This window comes from Netta rufina, assembly GCF_964035555.1.
Source record: "Netta rufina genome assembly, chromosome: 6".
NCBI lineage: Eukaryota > Metazoa > Chordata > Aves > Anseriformes > Anatidae > Netta > Netta rufina.
In genome coordinates this window covers 9,622,977-9,641,479 of record NC_140129.1, presented here as the reverse complement: position 1 = coordinate 9,641,479, position 18,503 = coordinate 9,622,977, and positions in this window count along the sequence as shown.

Below are 18,503 nucleotides of genomic sequence, written 5' to 3'. Positions count from 1 at the left end.
AAACAGGGAGCCAAGTGCATATAAAAGATGCAATTGCCCTTTGTAGTGAAAAAGAAGTCAAAATGGTTGCTGAAGGCCTTGGGCTAAGCCACTGCAGGCAGAAACCTGCTCCAGCAGGACCCCTGTGCCATGTGTATGTCTGTGGGACCTGTGCACATCAGATCCCTCATCAGCTTAGCCAGATCCATGGCATTAGCTGCTCTTTTGGATGTGGTGAGCTCTCATTTTTCAAAACTCAGAATAAAGGAATATTCTCTGGGGGGAAGGGAAACCTCAGCCTTCAAAACGCTTGAGCAGAAGCTCAGGGTATCCTCAGTCACCAGACTTTGATCCTTCCTTTGCTTTCAGATTTGCTTTCCAATATGAAGAAAATCAATCAGCAGAGGTTTCCAGAGGCACCTCAAGCCCCTAGATAATCAGTGGCTTCAGGAATTTGATGCAATTAACTACTGCTCTCAAGGCATACAAGAGGCTCAACTTGTTTTGCCTTCAGCCACTTACGGGTCCCCCCATCTCTGCCATCCCTGCTCACAACCCTGAATTTCACTGGGGTGTCCCCACGTGTGGCTGTCTGCCAGCTCCCCGCAGACAGAGGGGGAAGGCGCAGGTCTCAAAGCAGCAGCTCGTGTTCCCCAGGCTGCTGCTACACCTCCCCACACCAAAAGGTCTCAGCTCCTGAGCACTTTGCTTCCAAAAATGGGACTGGCTCAGAGTGGGTGGCCACGCTCAAAAAGCAAAACCAAGGTGATGTTTTTTCATGCAAGTGCATGCGATACATGCCTGCGTTACACAAGTGTCCCTACGTTATGTAAGATGGTTGGACTTGATGTTCTTAAGGGGCTTTTTCCAACCCAAACGAGATTCTGAGTTCCAGACCTTCCCCTCTATTATTTGTGGAATCAGGCTATCCAGTATCTGCAGATATTTGGACAACATCCCAGCTCCCCAAAGCTTCAGTACAATGGAGCTTTTGTCTGGGAACTCATTACGAAGTTTATTATTAATTGCTCAGACGCGTCAGTCACCCAGCTGAGGTGTAGAGCCCCTTCCCAAGGGCAGAGGTGCCTAGTCACCCCTGGAGCCCCTCTCACCACGGAGCTGCCTGTAGGAAGCAGGAAAAGCACAAAAGCAAATCCAGATTTGCCCACCTACCTGCCTGGTGGGCTTCAGTGTATTATGGGATAGCATCTTGCCCATGCCAGTGGTGAAAACCTACAAGTTTGTGCAGAAAGCCAGCAGCCAACAACCACATTCCGCAGCTTGCTGTTGGAAAAGGACTTTGGCTCTGACAAGCAGAGGAAATGGAAGAGCCCAGCTCTGCCTTTATCTGGGGCTCACTCATCTCAGTCTGCGGTAGGTTTGAAGCCAGCGAGCCAGTTTGGACAGCAGAGTGCTCGGGTTTGTCAGCTATGGTGGGTTTAGACTGGACTTGAGCAGGATTTGAGATGAGAACAGCTAGGAGAAAGCGAGTGGCCAGATAAAAAGCTTTCTCTGGAGGGGTTCCAGTACTGCCACCTATGCAAACTGAGCCCTGGCACAAAATCTGGAAAAATAGTTGGCTTGGATTTGTCATATGTTTCCTCGGCGCGGTGGGAAGTCTGTAACTATAGCAAGTACTATTATCATCTCCCCTTTAAATAGAGCATCCAGCCCCATTTAGTTTTGTCCGCAGTGACAAACAGCAGCTCAAAATGCAGCCTTGGCTAGGGCAGCACCCAGTAGATGTGGAGGACCCCGTGTCACACCACCCACGTGAACGAGCGCTGCCAGCAGCCCTAAAGCTAACAAAGGTTGGCGCACAGCAACCTACAGACGTCCCCACTGCCAGTGTCTTCCCGGATGAATTCAGCCACATTAAGTCCTTTTACCTACTGAGAAAAACGCTCAAGTTGCTGCAATTCTTTTAGACCCATTGCTACATCCAATACAATTTCTGCACATCTCCCCCCCATACATATATGCACATATATATCAACGTGTAGCTTCCTTTACAGAGACCCTCTTCAAAAAAAAAAAAAAAACCTGTTGGCAATACAAGAAAACTTATTCCTTACCCATTCTGAGCAGGAGGTTTGTTTGATAAGCAACTAGTCTACAATTTCATCTTTTTTGGCAGTTCCAGTGTTTTTTCATGCAACGTAACACCACAGTAAGGGCATCCTGGTGCCTTGCCCACTGCACGAAACAGATTGGGGTTTGTCATCTTTGCTGCTTTCAGCATCTGAACCTTGGTCTCCTGTGACTGTGAGCTTTGGTACCTTAAGACAAGAGTCATGGTGAGGTAAAAAAAGGCTTAAGGTAGCTGAAGAGAGCTAAAAGGTCCCATGCTGGGAATAGGGCATCTTCTGGGCTCTATTGATCACACCGAGCTTTTCAAGTAGCAGAAGACACACACGTGCATTTGTCATGGAAACCTGCACTGAAATAACCAAAAAGTGAGCCTGAAGATGAATAGCTAGCTCTGTGGATGAGTAAATTAATTGGCAATGCCCACGTGAGAGCACAGACAAAAGTGAAATGCTGTTTTCACAGGGACACCGAGGTATCCACATGGCATTAGAGCAACACTGCCGGACCACCTCTGTGGTCAAGGGCAAGCTGGAGAGACAAGGATGCAAATTCCCCTGCCCCTTGGCTTTCTGAACATAAGCACAATCGACATTATTTTATTACGAGACCAGGGTGGGAACTAAGGGAAATGAAGGATGCCTGGTACGGAGGCAGAATTTCCACCCCTCAAACCACACAATTCAGAGTGAGCATTAAAAATAGGCAGTTCCTACCCACACAAACCTAGCGCCAGAGCTGGAGGAGTTTGGGACAAAGGGGAAGCTGGAGCTAGGTTACGGGTAGAGTCCTCTACAACTTCGGTTATGCATCTATGGGGACTGTGAGGCTTTTGAAAAAGCAAGGTACTATTTATACAAACCAATTTGGTTCGAACTCACCTGCCTGTGTGTAAATGTGAAGAGCTGGCTGCTGGGTTGGATGCAAACCTCTTCATGTGGTACAGGTAGTGTAAAAGGGATCTGTTCAACGACCCTTCCTAAAAGCATGCAGAAAGACTGGGTTAGATCATTAAACCCCTCAAAAGTTTCTGGTATCGACATGTTGAAATATTGATAAATTAGAAGCGTTACCAAGTATTTCAGCCAACATTTCTATCCACACAACGGCTGAGCACGTGGAACAAGGATCTCTGGTAGGTTCTGGTGGCTCTGCCCTCCTCCAGCACTGCAGAGCTGTTAACAGCACCATTATGGCAGTTCTTTGTTAATGGCGAGAAAATTATGGCAGTTCTTTGTTAATGGCGAAAAAACCACCAAAATATGCTAATAGGCTTAGTTAAGATCATGTAAAACAATACTGAAACTTGTTAAGTAATGAAAAAGTCGTGATTAACAGGAAAAAGAGGGTAAAAATTATCACAGACAATTGAATCAATTACAGAACTCATCTGGTGCTGATAACTCAGTTATTTAGCCACACTAGAAATAACAATAAACTGCTGGAGGCTGGTGGATGAGCAGCTATAATCTCTACTATGGCATCCAGCTGAAGGATTATATTTCAGTAAGCACCATTTGATTTAGGACCTGAAGTCTCATCTTCCTAGACTAAATTATGTACCTTTAGGCAGGGGCAGACACCTGAACAGATTATGGAGCAAGGGACCAGGTTAAGAGCTACCCTAGGCGCTTAAGGACATGTAGACAGTGATTTAAAAGCAACCTCTTTTTTCCCTTAAAGACCAAGGGATTCTTAATACATCCAGAGCTTCAGTTTTAACATGATGCTATGGAGATGGGAGCTGGAAAGCCTGCAGCACCTCCTCCTCCCCACCAGCAACACAGTTGGACCTGTAAACTCGCACAGCCCTGGCTCCATCCCTTCCCAAGTAAGCACAAAGAAGGTAACTCCTCAGCTCTTGGCTGGGCAGACCTCGTAGATGCTCACATCAAGACCTTACAACACCTTGAATGCACCGCAGCAGATGAAGGCAAGGAGCAGAAGTAGCATCCACAACGCCTATAGCCAAAAGAAGCCACAACCACACAACCATCTCCATTTCCTGGCTCCTGCCTCGCTCCAGCTATTCACCCCCTCTGAAATATTGCTGCTCCTCGGGATTCACTGGTATTTTACAGCTCCTTAATTTACAAAAAGCTCAGTGAGATATGAAACAGGTCAAGGATTTATCAGTAGCTTATGTAGTAACCTTTCACCAGCAGCACCTCGACCTCACAGCTATCTTCATATACCTGCACTTGCATTTGGCCTGCAGCAAAATAGGTCCCATTCTGTAAAAGGCACATCTGAAATAATTTCTGCCATGCCAGCTGTTATGCAAACCCCCACCCAAGGTGTAGTCCCCTTGGTGACAGCAGAGGCTGCTTCACAACATCCTTTGGCCCAGCCTAACAAATATCTGTGGGGTTTTTCAGTCTAGACTGACTCCAGCCCTATGTGCCCTATGGGATAGCCACAGCACTGAAGCCTCCCACAGTTTCACAATGGCACTTTCCTTTCACGCCCCCGTTCCCCACATGCACATGGCCACGTAGATGGGTGAGGGAAAGGAAAAGGACCAGGTGGGAGCCACCAGCTGTGTCCCACAGCACTGGGTCAGACAGGGAGCAGTGGCCGAGGCCCCCCCTTGTGCATCCACAGCTCTGTCTGCAGCACAGGGAGGAAATGAGTGGAGCCTCGGGGCTGGGACACCAACATTTCTGCCCGGGCTACAGCAGCACTTGCACAGGAGGCAATTCTTCAGCCTGTGTATTTAAGGACTCGGTAAATAACTACTCAGGGGATGGTTTTTTCAAACCTACGAATGGTATTTTCATCAAAAGACCCTTTTTACAGAAATAGACGGAGGAGAAAATATTTATTCAGTGTTCCATGGAAGCTCCGCTGGCTGGTGTTTTACAGGAATGATTGCAGCGTGCTGGGGACAAACAGACCTGGTGGGGCAGACCCAGTCCTGCTCTCAAGCTAGCACAGGTGCACGAGCTCAAACCTTGCCTGCTCAGACTTAGCTGAAGGGATTTCCCCCCCCCCCCCCCATCTGCTTTTATCTGTGCACAGACCCACTGCAGCCTAACGCTGTCCCCATCACACCCCTTACTCCTCTTTTTGAAGCTCACCCACTTCCCCAGCTTGGTCTCCTCAGGGAGTTCACACCTATACCCTCCAGTCTCTTCAGGCTGCCCCCATTCATCTACAGAGGGTTCATCCCAAATTAAGAATTCCTCCTTGTGCAGAGGATATTCCTCCTGTTTTAACTTCAGTTTCCCCCTAGCCCTGCAGGCAGGCTGCTGCTCTCAAGCCTGCCACAGCAGGCAGTGGGAAAGAACGAGGATGGATGTTGGGAAAGGAAAGCCGGGCTAGTGCTCAGAAAACTCTCCAAACCAGGATCTTTCTCACAATTGCTGAGCCAGCTTGGATTCTTCTTCTTCAAGTGACTCACTTGGGGCATGGGCAGTGACAGCATGCCCTTGTGTGTGGAGCCATGAGGCCGTGGTGTGCCTCTGCCCCAGGGAGGGAGATGCCACAACAACTGCTCCCCATCCCCTAAACAAACAGGGATGTGCTGCCAGCTGTGCACAGAGGGACCTTCAGAGCAGCCCGGGAGTCAGCCTGTTCTCAGAGATGCAGGCAGGCAGCCTCATACTTGCAGTGAAGTCTGAAAGCTGCTGAAGAAGCAAACCCCCACCTCTCCACGGAAGGGTTCTGGCAGAGCCCAAGCCTTGAGCTTCAAACGGTGCTTTAGGATTAGAGACAAAGCTTCTAAAACGTGATCTCTCTGAAAAAAGATCTCCACAAAGAAAGTCAGATACCAACAGAAGCTCAAACACCAACAGAAGTTGCATGTATTGGCACTCACGCTGCTTGTGACCCACTCACAGTGGGGATGCAGATTTAATCACCCTGCAATTGCCTTTGCTACCCCAGGGACGCCCTCCTCCACTGCCACACAGTCCAAGGCGGGTCACCAGTGACAAGCACCCTGTAAAAAAATGTCACACAAGTTCCACCAAGCAGGAATATCAGTCCAAGGTGAGTACAGTAGCATGGGATACTTTTACAGTAAGATGGATCACTGCTCTGATATCACTTAGGTTAACTGCCACAAATACCAGCCACAAAAAGACAAGTTCTTGGAGCTCATAGTTGCCCCCACTCCTTACGTGACGTGATCTTTGCAATAGATTTACAAATAACTTGCAGCTAGGCTGAAATAAGCTACTGCAAGATGAAAAAGTGAGCAGGTGGTCATTGCACACCAGCTTCAGGCAATGCATCTAAGGAGGAAACCCTCTGGCTACTTGATTTGGCACCGAGATATGAGAGATGTTTTACATACTGAGAAGTTGATGGTGTAGAGGCACATTCAGGTGTCAATGACCAACAGATTCTCATAGCTAGATGAAGTTAGAAGAGTTACTATCAACTGTTTCACACACTTACAAAATCCATCAAGGGAACCGGGCATGATGTAGCTTTCACTCACACTTTGCCATGTGGCTCTTGCACTTAAAAACTAGATTAACACATCGAGTGGAGTCAGCCTTCCTCTGGGAAACAATGCAAATCCGCTCAGAAAAGCATTTCTGGGAAACCTGGAAAAAAACAGTGGGCCCAAGTCTCTGCTGGCCCAACTCCACTGATCGGAGCAGCAGCAGATAGTTCAGCCATACATTCCTAGAGCATGACTGCTCCCAGATCCCTCCCAGAGGAGAACAAGAGAAACAGTCTGATTAACAACTAATTAGAGAAGGTAATCTGACCAGAGAACAACGTGCAGCCATCCCTCTCTATGGAGAGAGCTTCCCCAAGCAAGCAGCACTTGAGTCTACGAAACTTCTTAGGAACTGGGAGAGAGACAGAGAAAGAAGTGGATGGGAGGTGCTGTTAAAGGGAAGACAATCTGTTTTCCTCAAAGCTAATATTTCTTTTAGGTTACCAAAGTGATCATTGCTTCATTCAGCTTAAGCAAACAAAGCCCCAGACCTAAACAAAGGGTTTTCTAACAGTAAGTAAAGTTCCATTAAGAAATTGCTCAAAAGGCTCAAGTTGGCATGGCCAGATAATTGCAAGGAACAAAACACTTTAAAATTAGCGCTGCCCATTAGTGCACAATGCTGTCTCAGTCAAACTGCAACAAATGACCGTGGCAGTCCTGGTGCACATGGAAGTGACTGAGCTGAATTCCCCTCCCCTGCCCCAGCCAAGAAAGCAGTGAGACTTCCAGACAGGGACCAGGACGTTTCCCAGCACTACCATCACATTTTCAGTGGTTGGCTCATACCCTGAAGGACCGATACCACAGCACTGTAGTTAATCTACTCTTCCAGAATTAATTTGTGATGCGTCTCCTGAAGAAAAGCACACAATATTTGATGAGGTCAAATCCCCCCTGCACCTGTACACTACTCAGGTCCCCTTGGAACAAGCATCCACAGCATCTAGCACAAGCCTACCTGCCATTTACTAGCAAAAAGCTAGGTGCTGAGAAATAGGAAGTGTTCCAGCAAAGAACACATCCAAGGCTTGAGATGTCCTGAGGTATCTCAGTTCCCAAACTGCAGAATGGGTTCTGGCTGTAGCCATCTGCAGTGCTGTAGCCTCAAGGTTTTCTGGAAGACCTGTGGGTTATGACACTTTGTTCTTCAAATCCATGACATCCTTCAAAGGAAAGGGCTGAAGACAGATGTAACTGGAAATAAAATCTCATCACAGGGAGGAAGCATGAGCCAGAATATCCAGGCCAAAAGCTTTAAGCTGATTTCAGTTCAATCAGTTCTTGAAACCTTTGATGCCTCTTAAAAATTCTGCAATACTGATTTGCTGTGTTACTTTTTTCAATGCCCAAATTCAGTTCCACTTAGGATTCTGCTCCTGAAAATCTCCTGCTGCAAACTGGTTACCCAGAACGTATGCATCTAAAATATACAGGCTTCATTATTACCTGTGGTGGACCACAAGAGATGGAACTTGCTTTTGTTGCTCCAGACAAGAAGCTGACATCTGCACTGTAGAGCAACTTGTGCCTTCCTTTCTGTATCTGATGGGACAGATTTAGATTTGCTTTTACTTTTTTTTTTGTGCACAGAACCCCTGCCATAGAAAATCTCACAGTGCTCAGCAACATAACAGGATATATATCTCCTATAACAGGAGATGACAGAACTCAAGAAGTTCCCACCAGCCATTATCCTCATTTTTTTTTTTTGATTTAATGAGCCTTTGTAACAATTCAGTCTGCTCATTGAGACTGATGGACTATTTTTCACTACTCAGCTCCTGTGATGGGGAAGGATGCCTGACAGTGGCAGAAAATATCCATTCATTCTTCACATTTGCCAAGTCCCCTGTGGGGTTTCGTTATACACCTTGGAGATAAATAACCTTGACCTGAGTAATTAACTCACCAAATGTGATCCACAGAAGTAGTTCATTCACTCTTGAAAGTTGATCCCAAGCTCACGCACTTCAAGAGATACCTGTGAAAGGCAGGTAGAGCAACTTGTTCTGCTGGATTACGAAGCAAAAATAGTTTTATTTGTACTTCAGATGAGGGAGGGAAGATGCATCAGAATAAACCAAATGCTTTTAGGGGTTAAGATTTTTACTGCTAGGTATGCTTGCTCACATCCCAGTTCTAGCAAAATTTCCCCTCTTCCAGCAAGCAGTGAATTTCCAGCAATAGAAACAGAAAGAAGCAGATGAACTCAAGCTAAGCCATCACTCCCCAAAGATGTTTCTGCTTCACTTCAAGCCAGATTTCATGTCACTTCCCACATAATACCTATCTTACAATGCTTCCAATAACTTCCTTCTCAAAATTAGGTGCACTTGTATTGGGACAGAGGCTAAGCAGGATGAGATTCATTCCTTGGTTAAGCTCTTCTGATAAAGCTGTCACTTATTTAGTCAGATTCAAAATACTCCTTACATTCTCAACCAGGCAGGCAAATTGCTTTCATCTGCTATGGCACCTTTTGCTGCCAAGGAGCTGCTCTCAGTGTAAAATACAGGTAGAATAAAGGTAGAACAAAGCACTGAACAAATTGATGTACTTCATGTTCTCCTAGCCAGCTGATTTTTATTATTACTTTTTAGGTCTTCTGCAAAATGAAGCACTCAAAGCTTCTCCAAAGAGCCATTTCACCAAGGTTGGCTTTGCTCAAGTCTTCTGTTGTGGTGTGCAAACTGGAGTCACCAAGACCTCCCAGCCAAGACCTCATCCAGCACTGCAAGGAAAGATTTGGCTTTAGCAGCTCTTCTTTCTCCATAGACCTGGAATTAAACTTGAAGACTGAAAAAAATGTTGAAAGCTGAAATCTCAAGTCTTATCTTTAATCTGGCACTGCAGTGGGTATAGCACTTGACACAACTAAGAACTGCCACGCTGAACTCTGACCTCGTAGCCACATCTCATCACAAGTGAAATCAAAGCCACTTAAAACTTGGTGCCAGTCTGGAAATACATCCCAACAGAGTTGATGTTTCAGATGTGAGACTGCAGCACTGGTTCTTCAAATTGCTTTTATCATTTCCTGTTGATTACTTTGTTTCTCAAGTGTGAAGCCAGCTCACACCCCAGGACATCCTGGAGCTTGGCATTTTCTCTTAACTCCTATCCAAGGGTTTTCCCGACAGCCAGCTGAGATCACCCCATACCATCTGTGGTCTCACACCCTCCCAAGGGAGGCAGCTACCAGGCAATACCCTACAGACTGAGAGCACCCACGTGTGCAGGTGTACCACCACCGAGGTTCTTCCCAGAAGCACGGGAACCCAGAAAGCTGCCTCTGTTCTTGCCCAGCCTGTTGATATCTTGCTGAAATGACACGGTGAGGAGAGATGCTGCTCTGCAAGAGGAGAGGTGTAACAGCTGGGTGCAATCTCTGGGAATCCAAACATTTGGGAACTGTGGCAGACAGCTTAATCCAAAGCCAGGAAAGAGTCAGGATGGCCAGCGCATTCGGGAACTGGCAAGGCACAGCTGGCAGGATGCTGCAGGAACCTCTGCCACCCTCAGCTGCTTTCATCACCCTGACACAGCTGCTGGCAGGCACGGAGCTGCCTGTGCCAGGCTGGTGCTGAGCACTGCCCTGCAGGGTGCCCAGCAGCATCGCTCCCTCTCCACAGCCCAGGGCACAGAGCAGCTTGAAGGCTGGAAGAGCAAAACAACTATTTAGGCCACCCACTGTCAGGGCTTTCTTTGTGAGTTAGAGCTAGGCAGCAACTCCGACAACACTTACTGAAGGAGAATGCTATTTTCCTTCTTAATTAAGAGCTAAGCAGCAAACAGGGATTTATCTGTCCGGAGCTGCTGTAAACAAAGGCTACATGCTTGGAGTACAGCACAGCTCATCTACTGTAAGTGCTACAAAAAGAGACCCACCTGCAACATCACCACGAAGCAAGTGTTAACACCAAAAGGGCAGCGCAGAAGTGGAGTCGGAGCCAGCAGTGCCAGTGGTAGCAGCAGGAGCAGAAGGGTGGACTTGCATTATTTAGGCAACCACCAGACTGGGCATGTCCATACTATGGCTCACAGCATGGAACTGGCCTTCTTAACACTGGGAAGATCAAACTGGGTGTTTGGGAGCATTCAAAACAGCCTACTGCATACATACCTGGCTTCAACCAGCTTCAGCTGTCCCCAGGTGAGCTCATCCTCACACCTGGGCAGCTTGGGAACTTAATAAAAGTGCTGGCTTCAGCTTCAACTGCAGCTTTTGCTCAGCTTGGACCATCTACGAGAAAGTTCTCCCTGCTGGGGACTCCCGAGGGTTCTGAGTAAGAGGTTACAGTCAGAGCTCAGTTGCCCCACATATGTTGAGCAACATCCAGAGCTCTAAGCCTAAATTAGTAACAGAAACCAGTGGTGTTGATAATTATATTGAATTTTAGAACTGAGATTTCTTTAATCATTAAGGACCTGATAAGAGACTGTACTCAACACCTACATGAAAGAACATTTGCAGATTGGGGAAGAAAAGCAAGAAGCTTAGAAAATGGATAAGGGCTTTCTAAAGAAAGTGAAAATGTGAGAATCAGCCAGCAGAAAGGAGAAATGCCTGGAAGAGATGAAACATATGCACTTACCAGTCTAAGACCATTCCTACTGGAAATTCACTGCTCATCTGCAGGAACAAGGGATTATTTGACCATAACTGGATGCAAGTCAAAACCCTAAGACACTCTAAACAGATTCTAAGCAGCAAGACAACTTAGGTCTTAATATTTTCCTATTTTGCTCCTTACATATGATAACATCTTCGAAAGAACAGACCCAGTGTCTCTCTGGATCACTTGCTGAAAACACGGATTATTCACCCAGTGTTCAGAGCCACGGAAAGGCTTGGAACAGCTGGAATCAAACGTAATGGCAAATTTGGGAATTAATACCCTGATAAACAAGGTGAGCAGCATTCGTGACACGCAGCTATAGTGCAAGGTGCTGGGAAAAGATCGCTCAAAGGCATATGAATTGGGACGAAACTGAGGATTAAGAGAGATGTAGGTGAACTCCTGGAAGCACAGAGGGAGGCAGGAGCTGGCTGTGTGTGAAGAGATGGAGCCAGAAGAGATTAGAAGAGGTGCAGAGTTTACCTTACCCCAGCAAGTTTCCTGCTGCTGCAGGGAAAATGGGAGAAAATTTGTTTTAAGGTGTCTCCAACTGGTCCTTTATGAGGACCATAATTTTGTTAGAAAGAGGCAATTAGAATGTGTACTTTTCTTTATACCGAAACAATAGTAAAAGCCTTTATGCATAAATGTTTATGTAAAAGCTTGTTAGGCTTGCAGTCATAAGCGATGACTAAACCCAGATGAGAAACTCCAGCAGAAAGAAGCAGCAGGGACTGTGGGAAGGTTTTCACCAAGAAGAAAAACTCATTAGCTTTAGTTTGGTGGGGGAGACTCTGGAAAAAAATCTTTATTCACATCCCTGCTCTAATACACAGGACTAATAAGGATTAATATCAGCAATGATGGTTACTCAGAAGCAAAAAAAAAAAATAGTACAAAGTATGAATTCTCCTCCAAGAAATCATAGCAGATTACACTCCCAGTCACTCACACCAACATACACCCTTTCCTCTTTTAAACTATTACCTAGAAGGTAGAAAGTTATATTTGAAGCAGAGGCAGCAAGAATGGCTGAGGACTGTATAGTTTTGTTCGCTGTGTTTTAGAGTGCATTGTGTTTGGAGCGTGGTTATTTTCATTCTTTCCACCCTCTTGAAGTAATGCTTCCAAAGCATTCTCTTCTGGCAAGAAATTCATTTCCCACTAGAGTTTGAGATGCTTTTCTTCAGTTTCTCTGGAAGACTCAAGCTCTTCCTTTTAATTCCTTGTAATACTGAACAGATAAACAAAATCCAGGTGAAGCAGAATTCCTGGTTTGCAATGCATGTTGATTGCAATCTGCAGTAAGGGGAAAAACATGTTCTGTTGTGTTATCCACACATTTCAAGTCACTGTGGTGCAACTGCAATCTCCTGCAGGCTCTGCCCCCTCTTACTACATACCAGTCTCTAAATTAAGCATGCTTCCAGCCTTACCCCAACACCCATTTTGTCTGCACACCTTGTGTTGCTTGCACATGCACGCGTGCCTGCAGGACATGCATTGGTCTATCATCTACTCTCACATTGCTAAGCTTCTTCTATCTTCAGTTTTCAGGACTGCTTTTAAGGTTTTTATTTTAAGAAGAATTTCAGAACACCAGGAATTTCCACAGGAAAACCACTTGCTGTTGACTACTAAGATCCAAGACAGAAGCACACACATCTCAGACAGAAGCCACACTACAGACAATACAACATTCCCTCTGAGCCTTTAGGATTATTCCTTGCAAAACTGCTGTCTGCAGTGTAACCAAAGACACTGGGGTGGACGACTTGTGCATTTCAGACTTAAAATAACTCCTGCTTTTGTTTATTTATAATGACATTCATAAGAAGATCATTGTGGATGTGTATAAATACACCACCACCATAGCTGGAATAGCATCTAAGATCAAGTAATACAGCACAGGACACAGCCATGAATTTGGAGTTGACTTCAAGCTGCTCAGCTCTGCAGTCTCACCATTTGGAGACACGTACCATGTGCAGCTCTATAAACCCCATTTATCATCACCTTAAAGTGCACGGCCTTAATTATGCTCTCTCCAAAAGCCTTACCTGCTACTTCGTGAAATACTTAGGCACACCAGAAATGGAGAAGAGAGACAGGCTTCTATTTAGTTTTAGATGTAACGCAGCTTTCTGCTGAATAGTTAAACTGAGTGTACTTACTTTGCTTTGCTGTTTGTGTGTTTTTCTCTTAGCAACACAAAAGAATGCTTTCAGTTATGGTTTCATATAGTTAGAAATCAAAAGTCAGCTTAGAAAATAGGATATTTGAAAATACATACAACAAATCATTTACATTAAGCTGCGAAACAAAGGTATCCTTTTAACTTAAGGAATGTATTTTCTGTAAACACAAACACACACTTCAAACTGTGCATTTACACAAACTTGCTTCCTTCCCAAACAGCTTTACATGTGGAACAGATTCAAATCCCAAAAAACCCGAGGGTTTTTGTTCATAAGAATATTCCCAACTCAGTGAGATTATTCATTTATTTTCAATTAGTCACCAGTTTGTTTGCAGAAGTGAGCCTGCATTAAAAACAGCTCTAATACAGCACTGAATAAAGATCCCTCTAAAGTTGCTCAGCTGCTCTATTCCAAAAAAAAAAAAAAAAAATAAAAGAAATAAAGCCCTAGCATTTAAATAAGAGTTCAAGGAAGAGAGAAAGGCAGAATACAACAGGCTAAGTTAAAGTTTGACCAGGGCTGGAGTTTACATCTCTTCTCCAAACAAAAAGCATACCGTGCGGGGTATTTAGTGAGAGGCTGGCAAGTCAAAGCCTTGCCTCCTGCGAGCAATCCAGCCTCTGCCAGGGGTGGTTGCTCATGATTTTCCATAACTCAGCAACCCCCCCGGGGAGCCACTGCTCTGACCACCGCTGGCATCTCCTGGGGCATAAAGGTTTTGCACAGCAAAGCTCAGGGCACTGCAAGATTTCACAGCCTGGTGGCTGCAGAATTGGTATCAAGCAAGCTGGAGGGGACAATACTAAGGGGAAAGGATTAGCATACAGCTGGAGGAAAATCTCAGAATCTTATCATCTTGTGAATCTGAGCAAGTGCTGTGGCCTGTCAGATGCATCCCACACAGCCTCAAGGTCTTCCAAATACCTCCCTGCAGCCCAGTGCCATCAGCTTTCGCCAAGCAGCTTGAAGGCAGTGAGCAGCCCTGCTTTCTGCCTGTCAAAGATACTCCAGACATCCTTGTTGAAGGTGAAAAAAAAAAATAAATAAAAACATGCTCAACTCCGCACCTTTCAGCATGGTTTGCAAGTTAATGACCTGTGCGTTGGCAGCACTCCTTCACTGGTTTGGAAGGAACTCAGGTGAGCTACGATAGCAAAGTGCAAAACCAGGATTAAACAACAGATTTTCCAGAGGGTTGAGCTCTTTAAATTCCTTTTCCTTAATCTCCATTACTGTATAACTAGCTGCTGTTTGAGTTTTCTGTGGGAGGAGGAAGCGAGCTCTTATCAGGCTGGGGAAATCAAGGGTCAGAGCAAGAGCTAGGCACTGCTTAAGCTTCCCTCAGGTTTTCTCCCCTCCATCATCTGTATGCTAATCTCAGCCTGAATATCACCCACAGGTAAGGGCCGAGCTCCCCTGCAGCTCCAGGAACAAAAAGGCACCAGATTATGATCTGAGAACAAAATGACACTGTTTACTGCAGCGCTTCTGAGGGTCAGCAAGGCTCTAGCAGGACTAGTCATATGCTAAAGCGCCTTTGGCAGCAGGGACAGCCCTTCCACCCCATTTCTGCAGCCACCAGGTGTAACGGGCAGGGCCCAGCTTCCCCGGGCTCTCCAAGCACACAGCATCACCAGGACATGCTGTTGCTTCAGTAAGAACTGACACGGAGCTGCAAGCCAGGTGTGTACTCAGCATGCAGCTGCTCGAGGCCGGGCTGCTGCCTTTTCCAGCTGCATCTCTGCAGCAGCATTTGGGGAAAGCAGAGGACAGCAGGTGGATGTGCTCAGCCAGCAGGGAACGGGCTGGCAGTGCCCTCTGAGCACCACCTGCACAGACAGCACTTGCTCTGGGCAGACCCAGGGACTGAGAGCTCAGTGCTGAGCTCTGTAATCTTGTGGACTCTGGTTTTTGATCCATTTTGATTTTCTTCGATCCATTCCAGGCTGAGCCACGCCAACAGGCTCGGTGGAGAGCCCTGACTGTGGAAATGTGTTTCCTTTTAGCGAGATCAATGCCTTTTGTCAAATTTCAAAGTGGAATTAGGCGCTTTCATTCAGGATTTCTGTTTTAATTCAAGCCCACAATTAAGCCATATGTAGATTCGAGCTGCACACGCTTATTGGAAGTGGCAGGCCCTGAATGACTGGCGTTCCTCCAGGCTTTGGAAATGCTTACATTCACCACGGTCCTCTTACAGCCAGGGGAGTTTGATACCAAATCTCACCAGGTCCTGCGATGTCAAGTATGCCAGCACTGCCTTTGGGCAAGCCCAGCACAGTCAGTGGTACCTGTCAAGAGCAAGGGGACACTGGTAGGCAGGATCAGCCTAGCAAGAATGCGAGAGGTCACATTTACTGCAGGATTTTCTTCTTTTAAAAGCTTTAGAAAAATGAGGTCAGGTTAACATAAAGACAAAACCCCTGCTAACACTGCTTCCCATGATATACTCCCAACAGAGCAGTCGCAGCAGCTGGGCACGGTCAGTTTGGAAACCAGCTACACCTCACCCACTCCAGAGCATCCTGGAAGCAGTCTGGCCAGGAAGAAATGCGAGACAGGGCAGCAGAGAGCTGGCTGCAGGAGATCAGGGCCTGCAGGCTTCAGCCACGGTCTCTTTAGGGTCAGTTTTGCGGATTTGAGGGAAGTTCCAGATCCCCTGTGAAAGCATTTTCCTTGGGTATAATGCAAGGCAATACAGAAGAGCCTCATGGGTGCAGGGGCTCCTGCCAACTGAAGCTGTTGCCTGTGTCAACAGGAGTAGAGCTAAATTAGTCCTTAAATGAGTTGAACAGTCTGAGGTCCTTACGCAGTGAAGCCAAAAGCAGTTAGGGAAGAGTTCTGAGCAGAAAGTATTATGTTTGGACAGACCAACTGAGCACCAACATATAGAGCTTCTCTGTGCTGATCAAGCCTCTTCATCATGACACGCAAGTTGTGAGTACATGCCGGGGCACCCTTTCAAGCAGGGAACATGAAACTTGAAAAATAAACTGTTTATGCCCATAGATAACTGAAAGAAAACTGGCAGGATGAATCAGAGGTGGTTTGAAAAGTGCTTCCAGGACTTGCCATTAGCAAGGCGGGCAACATTTTGGTTTCTGAAATGAGAGCACAGAGCTCTGAAGAAAAAAGAACGCTGTAAAAACAATTCAGAGAGCAAAGTAAACACTCCACCCTAATAGGAAGTCTCTCTCCCCTTTGAATCAGACACTATGATTTCAGGCCTGAACTTCAAATCCAGCATCAGAAGATGTCCAAGTCCAACATCTACTGGACAAAGCCCGAGCACCATGCACCAAAGTACCTTATTCCAGGCAGTGTCCTCCCTAAAATGAAGATCAGCACTCTGGGTTGGGCTGGATTTCCTGTGCCACATATCAAATTTTCCTGTGTACCTTACACTGTGATCTTTTAAAGCAGTTATAAACAGTTTTAAAGGCAGTAAGAACTCCAAATGGAACACAAAGCTTCAAAAGCCAGCACTAGACTTGAGGTAATTTTAACTATTTGGTTTTTTGTTTTTTGTTTTTTTAAAACTTAAGCCACTATCATACACAATCAGCAAGTTTTAGTGTCTGATGCAAAGTGCATCAATTCTAATTAACAACATCCCTTCTACTTCCTCCAGTCCCTTTAGGTTATTCTTCATTTTGTATTAAAGCATGTAATATATGATAAGTGATAGATTTCTGTGAGCTCCTGTGAGATACCGCTGAAGCTTTTTGCATTCATCTTGTTGAACCTTTTCTGGAGGCGTTTAACCCCTTCTCCACATTTCAATGTGCCTACCATTGACTTCCACCGATGAGCTCACGCCAGGCCATGCAGCTTGCTGCATATTCCAGCCCTGAACTCTGAATTAGCTGCACTGAAACAAGAGGTGATGATCAATTTACATCTGTAATAGACAATTTCCCCCAGAAGTGAACCTAAAGTGATTTCTCTTGGCTAATACTGCAGTAATAACAGGAACACACTTGGAACCATCAAATATAACAAGTTGACACCTCAGCTGATGTTTGAGGTGAAGAAACTTATCTGAAGTCCTAGACCAGAGCAGGAGCCAAACTTTCCAGAGATTCAAGTACACTGAAATTGAATGTTTTTCCTCCCCCATTTGCCCATTTGGAAATGGGCAAGATTACTTTTGGCTTGGAGAATCTTCTCAAAGTTATTCCTATGTTTTCTTGAATAACAGTCACCTTGACTCCAACAAATCCATTTCCAGAACATTACAACAGTTTGTAGAGGCTGCAAAAGAGGGATCTGCATTAGCTCTTGTACAAGCAGCACCGAGCTGCTTTCCGAAACGAGCACATTCTCAACCACGAGCCTGATTGTTTTTTCAAGCATGTGTGGAGCCAGTTACTAAAAGTATAAAATACCTCATTGGGCAAGAGGCAATCTTCAACATTTCAAAGGCTTGAAGCAGGAAGAGGTGGCTTTTCACCGTGTCAGACCAGTCGACCAGTACGAGCTGCATGAATGTAAAGATAACAAACCACCATTACACCACTTCAATAATATTTATCTGCTGCAGTCCTGTCTACGGCAACAGAGTCATCAATTTGGGGCAGCTTAAAAAGGTACTAAATTATAGAGTGGAAGTGCTTAAATACACATCTTTATCTGCAAGGAATTTGCATGACAGCTTTGCTCTTATCAAGAGCTGGTGAAGGAGGAATTAGCATGTTTTTACACTCCTGGCATAGAGCAGACAGTGGTTGATGTGACCATTTAAGGCCTGAGCCAGACAAGTTTTTGCCATTTACTGACTCCAGTCAGTGCACCCAGACACTTATGTCTGCTCCTGCAAGATGGATCAGCCCCACTGGGCCCAGTTGTTTTGGTGACCTGAACTCCACCAGGAAGTGCTGACACCTTGGATGTAGGGAAATGTTTAAGTGGTACAGGACTGGCATCTTTAGTTCCTCCACAGTGCCCAGATGGGGCATAGCCAGGGCAAAACAGGGTAAGCATGCTCTGTTTTCATATGAGCATCACTACAAGTATTGGGGTGCACCCCAATCTTATTTTCTTAACCCCAAACCAACAAACACAGAGCTCTACAGCAGACAGATTGCTCTGGCTTGTAAAGCAAGACTTCTAAGGTCTGGTCCTGGGTTTGCAGCTCACCTTGTGATCTGGAATTAC